The sequence below is a fragment of the Musca autumnalis genome, unplaced genomic scaffold (assembly GCF_047663935.1).
Source record: "Musca autumnalis isolate F117 unplaced genomic scaffold, ASM4766393v1 scaffold_1, whole genome shotgun sequence".
In the NCBI taxonomy this organism is placed as follows: domain Eukaryota; kingdom Metazoa; phylum Arthropoda; class Insecta; order Diptera; family Muscidae; genus Musca; species Musca autumnalis.
Window position 1 is genome coordinate 279963034 of NW_027411644.1, and position 16216 is coordinate 279979249.

The 16216-nt window shown below is 36.3% G+C and overlaps 1 long non-coding RNA gene across 1 annotated transcript; it reads right to left on the reverse strand.

Annotated features, from left to right (window-relative positions):
• Positions 1–14614: 14614 nt before the first annotated feature.
• Positions 14615–15859, reverse strand: LOC141389586 (uncharacterized). The gene is made up of 2 exons (XR_012409114.1): positions 15673–15859; positions 14615–15605 (listed from the first exon to the last, which is right to left on the reverse strand). It is a non-coding gene; the product is annotated as an uncharacterized lncRNA (long non-coding RNA).
• Between the last annotated feature and the right edge of the window lie 357 nt (positions 15860–16216).

The window sequence follows — 16216 nt, forward strand, 5'->3', positions numbered from 1 at the left end:
AAATGGAGTGCATCCTGGGACCCAGCAAAAAGTTTGCATCCGCGGATGCAGTTGAATCACTACAAGTGTACGGTACATTTGCCGTTGGTGTACATCTTGTCGTATGAATTCACTTATGAATTTTTTCAAGAGAGCGCGCAGCTAGGATGCACTCCATTTTGCTTCCAAAGCACACAGCTGGGATGCACTCCATTTTCGATCCAAATCACAGCTTTTGATGTAGTGTTTTGGATTGAATTTAAAGGCACTCTTACGTTTTTAATCAGTCCAAAGATGCAATTAAAATGCAAGCCATTGCGAAATATCCCAAAATAAATAAAACGCATTTATTATTTGTATAAAACAAGAACACAAAGAACTTTATTATATTGTTACGGAATTAGATTTAACTAATCTCCGTGTAGACGTTGTTTTATTCCCCGATACGATTTGTACCAAAACAGGGTTCGTTTTAGATTACGTTTCTGCAATGCTTTATTTACTTTATTACACTTATTATTGGGACCGACTTTAATTACTAAGCACACAGCTTGTCTCTAGTTAGCACGCAACGCTTCTTTAACCGATCTGTTCAGTTCAACGCTTAAAACACATCCAACGCGTCATTGCTAGTTCCACCTGTATTTATATCCCAAAATCTCCCTGTTCGAGAGTCCTCTAGAACACGACTGGCAACACCTCGAATCTGTGCAACGAACTAGAGTTGTTAAATCTAGTGAACTAGTTCAGTACCATAGTTCGTTTGCGTATGATTTATTTTATTAAAACAAAGAGATAATATAACTCAATCGCAGTTCATTCATGGAAACAACCGGTGTCCACTGAACTATATTTTGAACTAGGTCGTTCAAACGAACTAGATTTTAACAACTCTACAACGAACACACAGACGCACATTCGCACTAAAGGGCTGTTTACACCATCTATCAATGTCGTATGAGATGTCAAATTTTCTACCTGCGAATGTTGTACACATAGTGTGACCACTATGAAAATTTTCATCTATCAAAATGATTTGGCAACTCATATGTAAATTTTTCATTTAGGGGGCGCTCTATTTGATACGGCATTCTCGTATGTAAAAACAAATTAAACAGCTGTTTTCTGGCATTCTCAAAAAAAAAAAAAAAATTTAAAAACAAAATCTTTTAAAAAAGAAAATGGAGAGTTATGTTTATTTAAATATTTAGAAAAGTAAATAAATGGTGTTTATAATGTTATTTTCAGATCGATTGGTCGAAAGAAGCAGTCTTGGAAATGATTGCTTTGTGCCAAAAACATAAATGCCTCTATAATCCCAAAAGCCTATTATACCACAACAAACATGCTAGATATTCATTTTCCTTCAACCAAAATTAAAATTTGCGCAAATTTGCAACTCAACAATAAATGTAAACAATGACAAAAAACAGCTGTTTTTATATTTATAGGTTATGTCATACGAAAATAACACTTGTAGGTATGAACGCACAAATTGAATGTTGTACGTATGACGTCAATTTTGACAAACATAGAGAATGTCGAATGGGTGAAAGAAATGACAGCTCATATGACATTGATAGATGGAGTAAACAGCCCTTAAGCGAACAACCAGACTCACATACATGGGCGAAGTTCAATACAAGTGGACAAGCACACTAATGACGTAATTACAACAACAAACAAATGCAAGAAATAAAGAAGTAGCTAACTAAACGATAATTACATGATTATGGCAAAACAAACAAAAGCAAATTAATGAAAGGTAATGTAACAACTAGAATGATGAAAAGAATTCTACATGATAGTTGTTTTTGCTTACATATGGCCTGTTCCCGTACTTTATAAAGTGGTAAAAGTCGTAAACGATTTTCATATAAATTTTGTGGACGGGAACGCAAAATGTGTAAAAGTGGTAAAAATTTTAAAAACTTTTTAGTTCTGGAACAGAGCTATAAAGTAACTGCGTAATAAAACTTTACGTTACAATTCAAATTTTTAAATTAACGGAAATTAAACTAAATTAACTTAAACCCATCAGTTACATTCGTAACATTGCCTCCCGCTTAAGCCTGTTCGTCCCAAATAGGCACAATTTCCTCTAGGTGGTATGGGCATTGGTAACACTGCCTCCCGCTTAAGCCTGTTCCTCTTGACTAGACACAGTTCTCGTTCCATAGTGGTGGTAACCGATTTAGATGTACCCTCTACGCCGTCAGCTTTAAACTTTTGCTCTTCTGGACGACGTTGCTTTCTCTCCAGGAATCGCGACGCGTGCCACCTGTTCTTCATCGGACTTGTCCTTTCTTGCTGTACGGCCGCTTTTCGATGTACCTTTCCTCGACGTACATCCTCGCTTTTTCCCTCTCGTTGCGGGATTTTTCCGCTTTCGTACGGGCAAATTGTCGGCGGCTTCCACCTTCATCGTACGGACATCGACAGCGATCTCGCCGGATTCTGTCTTTGGGCGATGTTTGCTTTTCTCGTTGTAGCCCACACTTATCGGTATTTCCACATTTGACCATGTCATCACACGGTGCTTTATGTCCAGGTTGATATCGAACGCAATCATGAAGTCTACACTAAGTATAACTTCGTCCACAATATCGGCCACTATAAAAGTCGAAATTTACAGATTTTCTACCCATACTTAACCTTTGGTCATGATACAATGATACAAGATACAAGACAATGATACAACCTCACGCTCACAGCTCACAGAGTTGTATTCGCTTTCCGTCCCTTCATTGACAAAATGATTTTGACAAACCTTGTATGTATGTGTATGTAAACAAACATATACATACATGTTTGTCAGTTACATTTTAATTTAAATTTAAACGACGATTTCAAAATATCTTAAATTACCAACAAAAAACTATGGATTTTTGGAAAATTCAAATGTTTCCGGTATTTCAGGGATTGTGACCACATATGTATACAGGAAATGTAGCTAATGTAAGTAATGTGGTGTATCTCGGACGGACTTTTTGTACATGCATATTATATTGTGGGTTGTTGGACATATGCTTAAGTACATGTATTCAACAACGGCTATATATGTAATTACCTCTTTTAGTAATAAAAGAACAATTACATTAGAATATTCACTAATGTGTACATGTAATTTCAGGCACCCCGTCCCAACTCTTGTTTGGAATATTGTTGTTCCTGGTGGTTGATTGGCTGTGAATTGTTGGCGGTGATGTTGTTCCTTACCATCGCTAATGGTCCCAACTCTTGTTTGGAATATTGTTGTTCCTGATTGGCTGTGAATTGTTGGCGGTGATGTTGTTCCTTACCGTCGCTAATGGTCCCAACTCTTGTTTGGAATATTGTTGTTTCTGATTGGCTGTGAATTGTTGGCGGTGATGTTGTTCCTTACCGTCGCTAATGGTCCCAACTCTTGTTTGGAATATTGTTGTTCCTGATTGGCTGTGAATTGTTGGCGGTGATGTTGTTCCTTACCGTCGCTAATGGTCCCAACTCTTGTTTGGAATATTGTTGTTTCTGATGGTTGATTGGCTGTGAATTGTTGGCGGTGATGTTGTTCCTTACCGTTGCTAATGGTCCATGTTGGGTCGAATAGTGAATCACTGTAATACGTCATTTGCCATCGTTATAAAATGATGTCAATTTAATTTGTCTTTCAATATTCATCCTCATTTCTTCTAAAATAAATGCCAATGAAATAAATTTTAATCGCATTCAATAGAACTGCTAAGAGCAATCTGATAGAAGAGCTAAGGATCGTCGCACAGAAGAGCTTCAAATAAAAAATACTAGAAAGGTGTCTTCATTGCATTTTAATAATAAGTATAATGACATAGAAAGAGATAAATCAGAAATGATCTGTATCCCAATAATGTGATCAAATGTACAAAAAGGGCCACAAATTTCTGAAAAGACCCTAAATACATTCGATCAGTCTGTAGATGAAAGTTTCAATTCACATAGACTGAGGGTATATCTCTGTCGGCAAAGCCGACTGATACTGATAGAGCCAGATTGAGCAGAAGAACAAACATACAATCATAAACAACTGCTACGTTTTTACTTGTTTTTATATATTTTATTAATACATTTTACAGATTAAAAATATTACTTTAAAAACACGCTTCACATTCATCTTATAATCTGTTCAAAAGTTTACTTCTACTTGGGGCAGCGGCGGTTTCCTCTTGCTAGCTTCAAGTGCCTTCTGTAGCATTTTATCATGGGTGGTAGCAGCTTAGGTAGTAACAACAGCAAAGTTGTTCTTAGCCAATACAACGGTGTTCTTCTTGGCGCCAGCCTTGGCAAAGCCGAGGAGAACTTTAGCATATTGATACAACCTGATGGTTTGATATTGGACAATAGATTGAGACGACGAACACGGCGGAAGACTTTCTTTTGTGTGATACGCATACCGAAGAAAACCTTAATCCTTGTAGTTACGACGAGGGGTCCAGGACGTAGTGTGGCGACGGTCACTGGCCCTGATCTTCATGACTTCAATTCAGAGAGTCCATCAATGATGTGGCCCTTTGGATTGGCAGAGACCCAGGCGTAGCGGCGTTGGTTTGCATTGACTTCGGGGTGCCACGGCACATGTTTTCAAAATCATCCTGACCAGAGAAATGAGTGCCACCCACGAACACAGGGAATACGTGAAACAGCGCGGCCAATAGGCCAAAATTTAGCAGAGATTTGGTGACCTGTAACAAGGAACACATATTCATGAATATAAACCTATTCATAAACGTTCCAACCCAATTACTTACCGGCGTGTTTGCTGTCAGCGTTATGTAGACGCGCATCAATTGGTTGTTGTTGCATAGGTTAGATGCTGGCTGAAACGCTTTTGGTCGCTTTTTGGACAATCAAATGATGGATTCGTTGACGACATCACTGCTGCCAAGCAAATGTTATTTTCCATGATTTGTTCACTCTTTTCCGGAAATACGGCGACCAGCCGTCTTACGTTGGCTAAATTTTACAATAACACGAAAAACATTCAAGTCAGAACTTTTGTACGTTGTAGTTAACAAATTACTTTCGAGAAACATAAAATCAAAATATTTATCTCCTTCCACCGAATTTTCACATAGTTTTGGTATATCCACATTGACCGCGATCTCCATTTGTTTTGTGCGCACTTATTTTCTCGAGGATTTTTGCTAAAATTACGAAAATATTTTTTTTGCTCTATAAAATTATGTACACAAAGAACGTAAACAAACCGTATTTTGTTATTGTTGTCATTAACATACAATAACAAAAACAACATTTATGTTGTTTCGATGCATGGTTGTATTTGACAGCTCAAGGACGGATTTTTCAAATGAGATTACCTTCTTATTCTGCCATGACCTTTGGTAGGCCTTTCCATGTACTGTTGCAGTCTCGCCTGTTGCCGTCCGCAATTTGACTCCATTTAAAGGCAATACCTTCCCTTTTACCAAATCCGGTCTAATAATGGACTTTGTTGCACCGGTGTCCAATGTTAAGGTACGCAATACACCATTGATGAAGCCTTTAACCGTTAAGTTGTGATTCTTCTGCTGGACTATGGCTATAGAGATTGTGGGACCATCGTTTTCATCATCTGCCAGCGGCGCCTCGTGATTGGCAGAACATGTTTTATCTGATTCACCTGATGTCTCTCTTTCCAGATTCTTGGCCACCGGTTGGTCGTCGCTTTTTAAAGGCGGTGAGGTGGATCTGGGCCTTGCTTGCCGCAATCTGCATTCTCGGGCCAGTTTCCGACAGTTATAACAAGTCTTTTTCGTTCTAGCAGCCCCTCGTTTCACACGCATTAGTGCATCTTTCAGCGGGTCGACAACGGTCTGGGAATTGTTGTCCTCAACTTCCAGCCTCCGCACGTTGTAAGCTTTAGGTTTCACCAGCATCCTCGCGGTTTCTGGGCCAGGGCAAATGTTTCCATCGGTGCCGCATACGTCGCAAATTTTACCTCTGGATCACGAATACCACTAGCAAATGTCTCAATGTTTATGCGGTCACCAATGGATGTGTCTCTCCTGGATATGCCAACTGCGCTTACCGCTCTAATTCAGCCGCAAAGTCTTGTAAGGTCTCATTTGGCTTCTGGACTCTTCCACTCTGTTTCATTCGGTAGAAGCCTTGCTTGTGTTCACTGCCGTACTTACGTTCAAGAGCAGCCATTACATCTCCATAGTTGTTCCTAGAAGCGGCGGGAATACTCTGTAATACGTCAGCAGCATTACCCTTCAATGCCATAAGGAGTGATACCGCCTTGTCGTTGTCGTTCCAGGAGTCTCTAGCAGCCACTGTCTCGAACTGTAATTTGAACACATTGAAAGGGGTGAGTCGTCACATTTGATTTCCAGTTTCGACATTTTCTTCACCAGGTTCACAAATTTCTCATCATGGGCCAGAAATTTCTCGTCAACAGACAAAATCTTTTTATCCAACTCTTTAATTTGTACCTCCACGTTTCTTCTCTCTTTTCAATCACCATCCTGATGTTCTCGAGTTTCTCGTTAATTGTTCTAGAATTTACCTCTAATTTCTCTTCCATGCCCTTAGCGAATTTTCTAGTTTTTCCTGGAATTTTCTTCACTCTTTCTGGATATCTCTTTCAACATTTTACTGGAATTTTCTTCATTCTTTCTAGACATCTCTTCTAACATCTTACAGTTGTCAGATTTCATTTCCAGCATCATCATAGCCAGCATTGATTTCAAATCGTCAAGCTGAAAACACATACAACGTTTGGGTAAAGTTTTGTGTCGTTTTGGCCGTTTTTACACTGTTGGGCATGATGCCGAAAAATTCAAATTCATTTGAAATATATGCCGGCAAACACATCAACGCCGGACTTTGGTGTCGGCGTCGCCCTGTTGTTGTTGTTTTTTTGTCAACGCCCAACGCAAAACTTTACTCACACGTTGTATGTGTTTTCAGCTTCACCCCTGGCAGTTACCGATGAAACTTCCTCAACGCTGGATTCGCACTTTTCCGATAACTCGACTTCCTCCTTACTGTCGAACTCATATACGTTGATGTTCATTCCACGGCCCTCGAACTCTTCCAACAAGCGTTTTTGTAGTTCGGCCTTGTTGCCAGTAGAAGACAACTCCAACTTACTTAGCTCCTTCTTCAAGTCTTCCACTCGTAGATCCTTAAACTTCATTGTAGGATGATCGTAATCTCTCTTCCTGACACCAATTGTTACGGAATTAGGTTTAACTAATGCCCGTGTAGACGTTGTTTTATTCCCCAGTACGATTTGTACCAAATAAAACAGGGTTCGTTTTAGATTACGTTTCTATAATGCTTTATTTATTTTATTACACTTATTCGGAACCGACTTTAATTACTAAGCACAAAGCTTGTCTCTAGTTAGCACGCAGCTATTCTTTAACCGATCTGTTCAGTTCAACGCTTAAAACACAACTAACTCATCATTGCTAGTTCCACCTGTATTTATATCCCAAAATCTCCCTGTTCGAGAGTCCTCTAGAACACGTCTGGCAACACCTCGAATCTGTGCAACGAACACACAGACGCACATTCGCACTAAAGGGGTGTTTACACTATCTATGAATGTCATATGAGATGTCAAATTTGCTACCTGTGAATGTTGTACACATAGTGTGACCACTATGAAAATTTCCATCTATCAAAATGATGTGGCAACTCATATGTACATTTTTCATTTAGGGAGCGCTCTATTCGGCCATGTATTTTCGTATGCAGTTGAGAAATTAATTGTTAGAAGAAAACAATTGTAGCAAAAAATTAAGGCAAAAGGTAAAGAAAACAAAAATGCGAGTCCGATTAAAGTTTTTAACAATATAAATTGTGTTATTTGCGTGATTTATATTTTGTGGTCATATGAAATTGTATGCTAGTGTGAACACAAAAACTAAAAGTGGTATGGAATTTGACAAACATAAACGATGTCGAATGGTTAAAAGAAGTGACAGTTCATATGACATTGATAGATAGTATAAACACCCCTTAAGGGGTACTTTACACGGTGTGTTTTTTACATATGAGTTATCACTTCTGTCATACAAAATGTATATGTAAAGTGACAACTCATATGTAAAAAACATATCGTGTAAAGTACCCATAAGCGAACAACCAGACTCACATACATGGACGAAGATCAATACAAGTGGACAAGCACACTAATGACGTAATTACAACAACAAACAAATGCAAGAAATAAATAAGTAGCAAACTAAACGATAATAACTGGTCTATTCCTTTACTTTTGAAAATGGTAAAACCGGCAAAAGTAGTAGAAGTTGTAATCTGCTCCCATATGAATTGTATTGTGTCTGAAGTAAAGGAACGCTTTTCGAGTAAAAAGTAGTAAAACTTGAAGATTCTTGCAAGTAATGCTTTGTTTACATTTACGAAATCCACTCGATTTCAACTGTCAAATCCATAGGTCAAACGTCAAATGAAATCCAGATGAGATTTCATTTGACGTTTAAGCTATGGAATTGACAGTTGAAGTCGAATGGATTTCGTAAATGTAAACTTAGCATAAAGGAACAGAGCTTTCATGATTATGGCAAAACAAACAAAAGCAAATTAATGATAGGTAAAGTAAGAACTAGAATGATGAAGAGAATTCTACATGGTAGTTGTTTTTGCTTACATAAAGTAACTGCGTAATAAAACTTTACGTTACAATTCAAATTTTTAAATTAACGGAAATTAAACTAAATTAACTTAAACCTATCATTTACATTCGTAACAATATAAACACAAATTAAAAAAAGTTTCCATTAAATTCAATCACATTTGATCATACTTCCTCCGTTCTCGATTTAATCCAAGCGCATCTGATTTTCTTTCATCATCCTAAAGGTGTTTTATGTTGCCTTCCCATCACTAGTTCAGCTTTCGACATGGACTCCAACTGCACTCCATTAAAAATGTCCGTCTCGTGAATTACCGCAAAAATGTTCGCAACTTAAGTTGTTGTTTTTTTTTTGTTTTCTTCGAAATGTATGCACTCTTGTTTATCTTTTGAAGAAATGTGCAGAGATCAACCAACTGTTTTTTCTGTAGGGATCTCTACAGCAACTGCCTGGGTACATAAGCTGCCTCAACTGCTTGCCTTGCTTGCTTCGAAATTTACTCGGCCTTCTTTATTCTTTTATTTTTATTATGTCAGAAATGAAGCAGAAAAGCAAAGCAATCACCCAGGCCTTAACTTGCCAGTGTGGGCGTTCATTTTTGTCAGTCATAAGTAGTGGAATTCTGTAAAGCTGAAACACATACAACGTTTGGGTAAAGATTTGTGTCGTTTTGGCCGTTTTTACACTGTTGGGCATGATGCCGAAAAATTCAAATTCATTTGAAATATATGCCGACAAACAGATAAACGCTGGACTTTGGTATCGGCGTCGCCCTGTTGTTGGTTTTTTCTCGACGCCCAACACAAAACTTTACTCAAACGTTGTATGTGTTTTCAGCTTAACTCATTTTTGAGTTACCGACAAAAGTCGATAAAAATACAACGCAAAATTATGAATGAAAAGTATCGCTAAAAGTTGACAACACCGTTGGTATCGGTAGGAATTAGCGACAACTTCCGACATGTCACAGAAACCAATTCCGATCGAAAGTTGAATTAATTCCGTATTCAAAAAAACGAAATACAACATTTTTTCGGAATGAAACCACTTTTGGGTTTTCAAGTGGAATTGTTTTTTTTTCTTATTTTTTTTTTTTGGAAACATGTCGCTTTGAACACTCCAACACAATTAAAACAATAAAAATACTGTTTTGTTAACAAAATCACAATTAATTTCATATTTTTTATAATTTTATTTAAAAATTCGCAAAATTCCATTATTTCTCATTTAACGAAATCAATTATTAACTAGTTAGTCCCGGTCCACACTAGAATAAATTTCATTAAAAAATTTCATGTGTAATGTGCCTGGCAAGTATGACCTCTATTGGTTACCAAGGTGACAATGGCATTTGACTATTTTGGCTCCGGCTTAAGCTCTAGCGGCGAGGAGGTGCACTTGGGCACATACAAAAAAAATATATCAATTTATAAGAAAACCAGGAAAAGCCTTGTTGTTGTATTGAATTTGGTTGTTGTTGTTGTTGCTGGTACCCTAGGTGGAATTTGGGTACCCTCTGCCCTCCCTATGGATTCCTAACATGAACCCCCTAATGGGCCTCTGAACTAAGAGGACCCCCAAAATATTTTCTTCACTGACCCTTATACCTTCTTACCTTACCGATTCATGATTACATTCTACTCAAGCATGTTCATTTCATTCATGACTTCAAACAATTTATTGCGCCTAAGTAGGGCTCAAACAATTTCATATAACTTATCTTAACTTATTAACTAAATTAAGCTTAAGTTAATGATAACAGGTATTTCATTATACAACTTGTTCATCCTTAGGATGAAATATCTTTTAAAGTTATTTAAAATCTATATAATTAAATATAAAGCAAAAATTAATAACCGGTTTGGTCTTCCCATCAATATGTGCCAATTTGCACAAGCGATATGGTAACATTAAAATTTTTCCCTGCCTAGTCGAGCTCGAAAAGATAAGGAAATGATTTTTTCTATCTCAAAGACAGATGGTGTTGTTATTTTAGATAATGGGATTACCAAAGCAAAAGTTGGTAAACATCAACAAAGATAAAAGTTTATGTATAAAAAGAAATCAGATAAATTACAATTCCTATAAGCCTAAAAGTATGCTTCAAGGAAGCGTAATTTAGATAACTTTGCAAAAGATTAGATTTCAGATAAAAAAACAAACTATTAGTTAAACTGAAATAGGAGTCTGTGTATAGCAGTATAAATTAGAATAATACTATAGATCAGATAGATGGCAAGAAATAATCGTATAAGATTGTATAGGAAAGAATATAAGGCTAGGGGGTATAAATAGGAAATCGAAAAGGTATATATCTTACAACTAGACAACAGGTGAATTGTATAATTGCAAAATATAAATATGAATCATTTAAAAGTCAATAATCATTTAACAAAACTTTTGGACCACGTATGGTAAACCATGCAAAATGATATACTATGGCTTCCCATTATACTGTCCATAACTTTTCTTTCAATATTTTAAGACTTACGCAAACTTCCTATACTTATAACTAGACATCGGATTTTAGCATGTTTTTTATTTCTTATCCGATTGGACTCAAATTTTGGATCTAGGCGTTTTGAGGGTCAATTTTTCGATATTTGGGGTCATATCAAAAATATGCAAAAAATATGCAAAAAATATGCAAAAAATATGCAAAATATATGCAAAAAATATGCAAAATATATGCAAAATATGCAAAAAATATGCTAAATATGCAAGTGTTTTTTTCACAAAAATCGTCAATTAAACTTGGAAAATCATCAAAAAAGCATTCTAAATTAAGTTTTTTGACGTTTAACATAGTTTTTTGCAGATTATTATGTTATTGAGACTCTCCAGATATTCCGCCACAGCAATAAATCTAGACTAACAAGACTTAAATCAGTTTTCACAAGGTAAGAAAATGTCAAATAACCCAGCATTCCTATTACAACATAATTTGCTTCCTATACAAATGTAGATAGATAATGGAAAAATTTCAAAAACTCAATCAGAAATGTCAAAATCAACGTGTCCAAATATGGTGATAGTTTATAATCGGCCAAAATTGTCTAGCAGAAAAACAAAGGAGCTAGAGTTAGTCATCGCTATTTTTGCGCTATAAAAGCGCAATTTTTTCTAGTTTTTGGAAAAAGGGTTCGTTTTTTAGCGAAAAATGGGAAAAAGTACTAAAGTACCACTTACGATTCCAGGTTCTGGAATATAACTATAATTAGAAGTATACGTTTTGAATATCCACATATAGATTTTAATATATTTTATAGTGTTAAGTCCTTTATTCAGTTTATACAGACATAAATTGGCAATTTTTGTTCTTTATGGTCAAAAATGCTCTAACTGCCGCTTTAATATTGATGACATGGTTTTAGTTTAATGCACTAAAAATATATAATTTTATAATTTCGGTCTATATTGTACGCATAATGCAGAATTGGAAAATGTTCACTCCTCGGCGAAAAGTAATGCATTATTGTTATACCCACCCACGATGAATAATAAGAAAAATGAAGAACGTCCAATGATTAGTGCAATATGACATCACTTAGAAAAACCACACAATAGAGTGGTTGTGGTAAAATAAGTCAAAAACCTTGGAATTGTCTTTAAATGGCAAAACCACTCACATATTTCAGCTAGAAAAGTATTTGGAATGCTAAAAAATATAGTTCATTCATTCCTGCTACAGGAAAACAATTTTGATAACACAGTCGAAAAGTCATAACCCTTTTGTATACACAATTGTTTAATTTATACCTGTCCGTGTACTCGATAATTTGTACTAATTATTACCAATGCTTTGAATTTTGACAGTTGTTTAATGGAAAAGTTGGTAAAAAAATTGTTTCAGCAACATTTAGTAAAAATTATCGAGTACAAGGACAAACCTTTCATGACACATTAGTCTTGTTGTATAGGATATAAATAAATATATTAAGAAAAATATTCGCGCAATATTGTCATTAAAGTTGCCAAATGCACTATACACCTAAAAGGCAAAGATTTTAAGGAATATTAATTTACAAAACGATGAAATTATGCATCTGTCTCTAGGTTTGCTTACATCCTGATGTAAACTTTAAAAACGCCATATTTCTAGCACTACTTTCACAATCTGATTGGCTTTTTCTTTTTCCGGATTTTCGAGTAAAAAAATCTCACTAGTTTTTACACGTAGAGCACTTTCATTTAAGTGTTCGTAATTAGCAGTTACAATTTAAAAAAGTATTATTATATAACTTCCACGAGTGATTTAATCCGAACATTTTGATAATTCGGACACCGCCGAAACCTGTGGTGTAGGGATTATCGCGAATCAACTGTATATATGGGAGCAATATCCAAATCTGAATCAATTCTTACCAAAATAGGGATCGCCCTAGGGCCAAAAAATCCCCAATTTTTATGCGAAGTGGTCTATAAATGTGACCTGTGCTTTATTTTCAAAAAGACATGGCGAGATGCGAATCTATGCAGATCATCAAAAGGAACTGTGGGTCTATTTCGTTTCATTTTGCATGTTGCAAACTCATTCACTAAGACATAATACCCTTAGGGTATTAAAATATAGTTATCAGTGCAATCATGAATAAAAATTCCGTGCAGAATTTGTTTCCTTTCCCCAATTTCACAATTTTTTATTTCCGTATTTATGCTCAAAAAGGGAATATTTTTGTCGATTCGACTAGTATACGCCATAATGAAGCGAATCTAGTACTTTTCAACTTTAACAAATATTGATTTTTAAAGAATTTCACTTTTAAAAATTATTTTCCGTGTGGAAAATTCAGAGGGAAATATTCATGATGGCACCGTATATATTTGTTATATGTTTTTAATTAAATATGAAAGATTTTATGTAATATTCAATATTTCCTTAGTCTTAATTTCTAGCTCATTTGTTATTCTGTCAGACAATTTTGGCCGAGCAGAACCTATCAACATATTTGGATACATACATTTTGACATTTCTGATTGAGTTTTTGAACAAATTTGTATTTGAAAGCAACTTATGTTGTAATAAGAAGGCTGTGTTATAGGAAATATTCTAAGTCTTTTAGTCCAGATTTATTGCTGTGGCGGAATAATAACTAATAACATGATAATCTGCTAAGAAATCGACGTTTAACGGCAATAAACTTAATATAGAACACTTTTTGATGACTATCCAAATTTAATTTGATGATTTTTGTCAAAAAAATTACTTGCATATTTTGCATATTTTTTGCATATTTTGCATATTTTTTGCATATTTTGCATATTTTGCATATTTTTTGCATATTTTGCATATTTTTTGCATATTTTGTGCATATGCAAAATATGCAAATATGCAAAAAAATAAAAAATATGAGCCTGTCATTGCATTCAGTTTTCTTCAAAACGAATTTTGGTCCAATCAGAATTTTCGTATCTTTATTAATAAAAAATATGCAAATATGCAAAATCCGATGTCTACTTATAACTCTTGTGTGTTCATAAGGCTGGATGAATGATGTAAACGTCACGGCTGTTAAATCGTTGTTGCTGCCAGATGATATTGATGTTATTTACCACTGCTTTTGCTGCCAGATGTAGACGATGGTAGGCTGGACTTGTTGTTGTTGAACAGTTGTTGATTCTTGCAGTTACTGTTGCTGTTGACTGCGTAGTGGGGACTTCAGTTCCGACGAGATAATTTTGCTGGTAACAAACACTGCTTTTGTTGACTGTTGCCTTTGTGATGAATAAAATGAGGGATGTTGTTTGTTGATGACGATCACTACTGCAGAATTCTGTTGTGGCCAAAATAATTTTGATGATATTTAGCGCTGTTGTTGTTGACTATTTACCACTGTTGTTGTAATGAATACGTTGAAAGCACTGCCGTTGTTGACTATTGTTGGAGACTATAACAGCTAACTATTGCCTTTATAGCCTACAATTGAGACCGTCCATTATAGATGAATGTGGTGACGTAGGACAGAATGTCCTAACAGAACGTTGATGCAAATAGAGAGGTGGAGGTAAAATGCATGAGAATGGTGGTGTTTATTCCAACTTCTTGATGAGGTGTACTTAACAGAGCAAGTTAATGTTTCACAAAATCTTATGTTGCCAGTTAAGTGTTGTTAATTTTACACAATGGTAATAATGTTGCGGCCCAGAACCAATGAACATCACTTTATTAAACAGCAGGAATTTTATGATGACACCGATCGGGTTGTTGTTAATTCTCACGTGGAACTCGACTTGATGACTTTTGATTGTCAACACTGTGTTCTTAAAAGGGTTTATGTTGTGCACAGATGTGTGCCACAACAGGTGGTTATAATCCGAGTTGGTGACGTAACAAAATGAACTGCTGTTGCACTGGGATGTAGAAGCGATGCAATTTATTAGATTTTTCCAGAACAGTATGGACAGACAAATGGTCGATCAGGTGGCGTGTTCACGAATTATAAATGCAGGATTCCGCCTTATTGTAATCCAATTTTGGGTTGAAAATTTGTAGACGACTGCTTGCACTAATTTGTGGCTTACTAAGTTGCTGTGCGTAGCCCAAAGGTTAGATGGTTCTGGAAGCCGTCATTATGACACGTGTAAAGTTGAACAAGGCCATTCCAAAATGGTGGATGGGCAAACGACTGTCTTAGGATCAACCAGCAAAATTCAAGTGATGATACGATGTCTTCAATGATGTTTGGTATCACAATTGGCGGGGTGACAATACGATTAAATTGCAGACGTGAACCACAAACTAGAAGTGTGTTTGTGTGGAACACATGGCGACTGGTGCTGCTGTCGGGAATAATTTTTGGACGAAGAGGCAAACGTGTTGTGTGGTGTGTGGCTGCATGCAATTTTTTGGTTATGGAAACTATTGCATGTGCAACGAATTCATAGGTGTTTGGGGCGTATTGGTGGAGATGGTGTGTCTTATGGGAAGATGCACGTGGTCAGGCCTAATGATGAACGGCCAACCGCGTGTAAAGTACAGTTATCCTGCCCAGTTGCAACGTTCTGTAAATTTCCAGAAAAAAATTGAGAATTTTCCTCCGAGTTATTTCCGCGAAAGCAAGCAACTTACCATTTGGTGCTGCAATTATATTTCGAAGAATAGGAACAAATGGTGTTAACAATTTTATTCTTGGAGAATTAATAAAATTGTGTACAGCCACACTTTCGAGAAGAAGTTTTATGACTTCTTCGTTATTCTCCTTTTTTCGGCTTGTTGCCTCTTCAGAATTTTCTACTGCAATGATTTTCGCAATCATGGCGCCTTTTTTTTTGCAAGCAAAATGTCAGATTTGATCAGCGCGGTGCCGACAAACATTTGGACGGCGTTGAACAGCTGATTAAAATACAGCGGTGTAAAGTGAAGGTGATCCTTCACGTTCGGCGCATCGAAGGGTGACATAACAAACCCGAAAAGTTACCGAAGACCAGTCGCAGGTCCACTGATTCGGGAAGTCAGCCTTAATATGCCGCATGTGGTGGGGAAGAACTGCGACCCTGAGATTAATCTCACAACTACAAAAAAAAATCTAATAAAGCCGGGCAACTATTTCGCGGGGACTATATGCTGTAGGTCCTTCGCGTGATATTTCCCTATACTTCGGCCTTGCATGTCC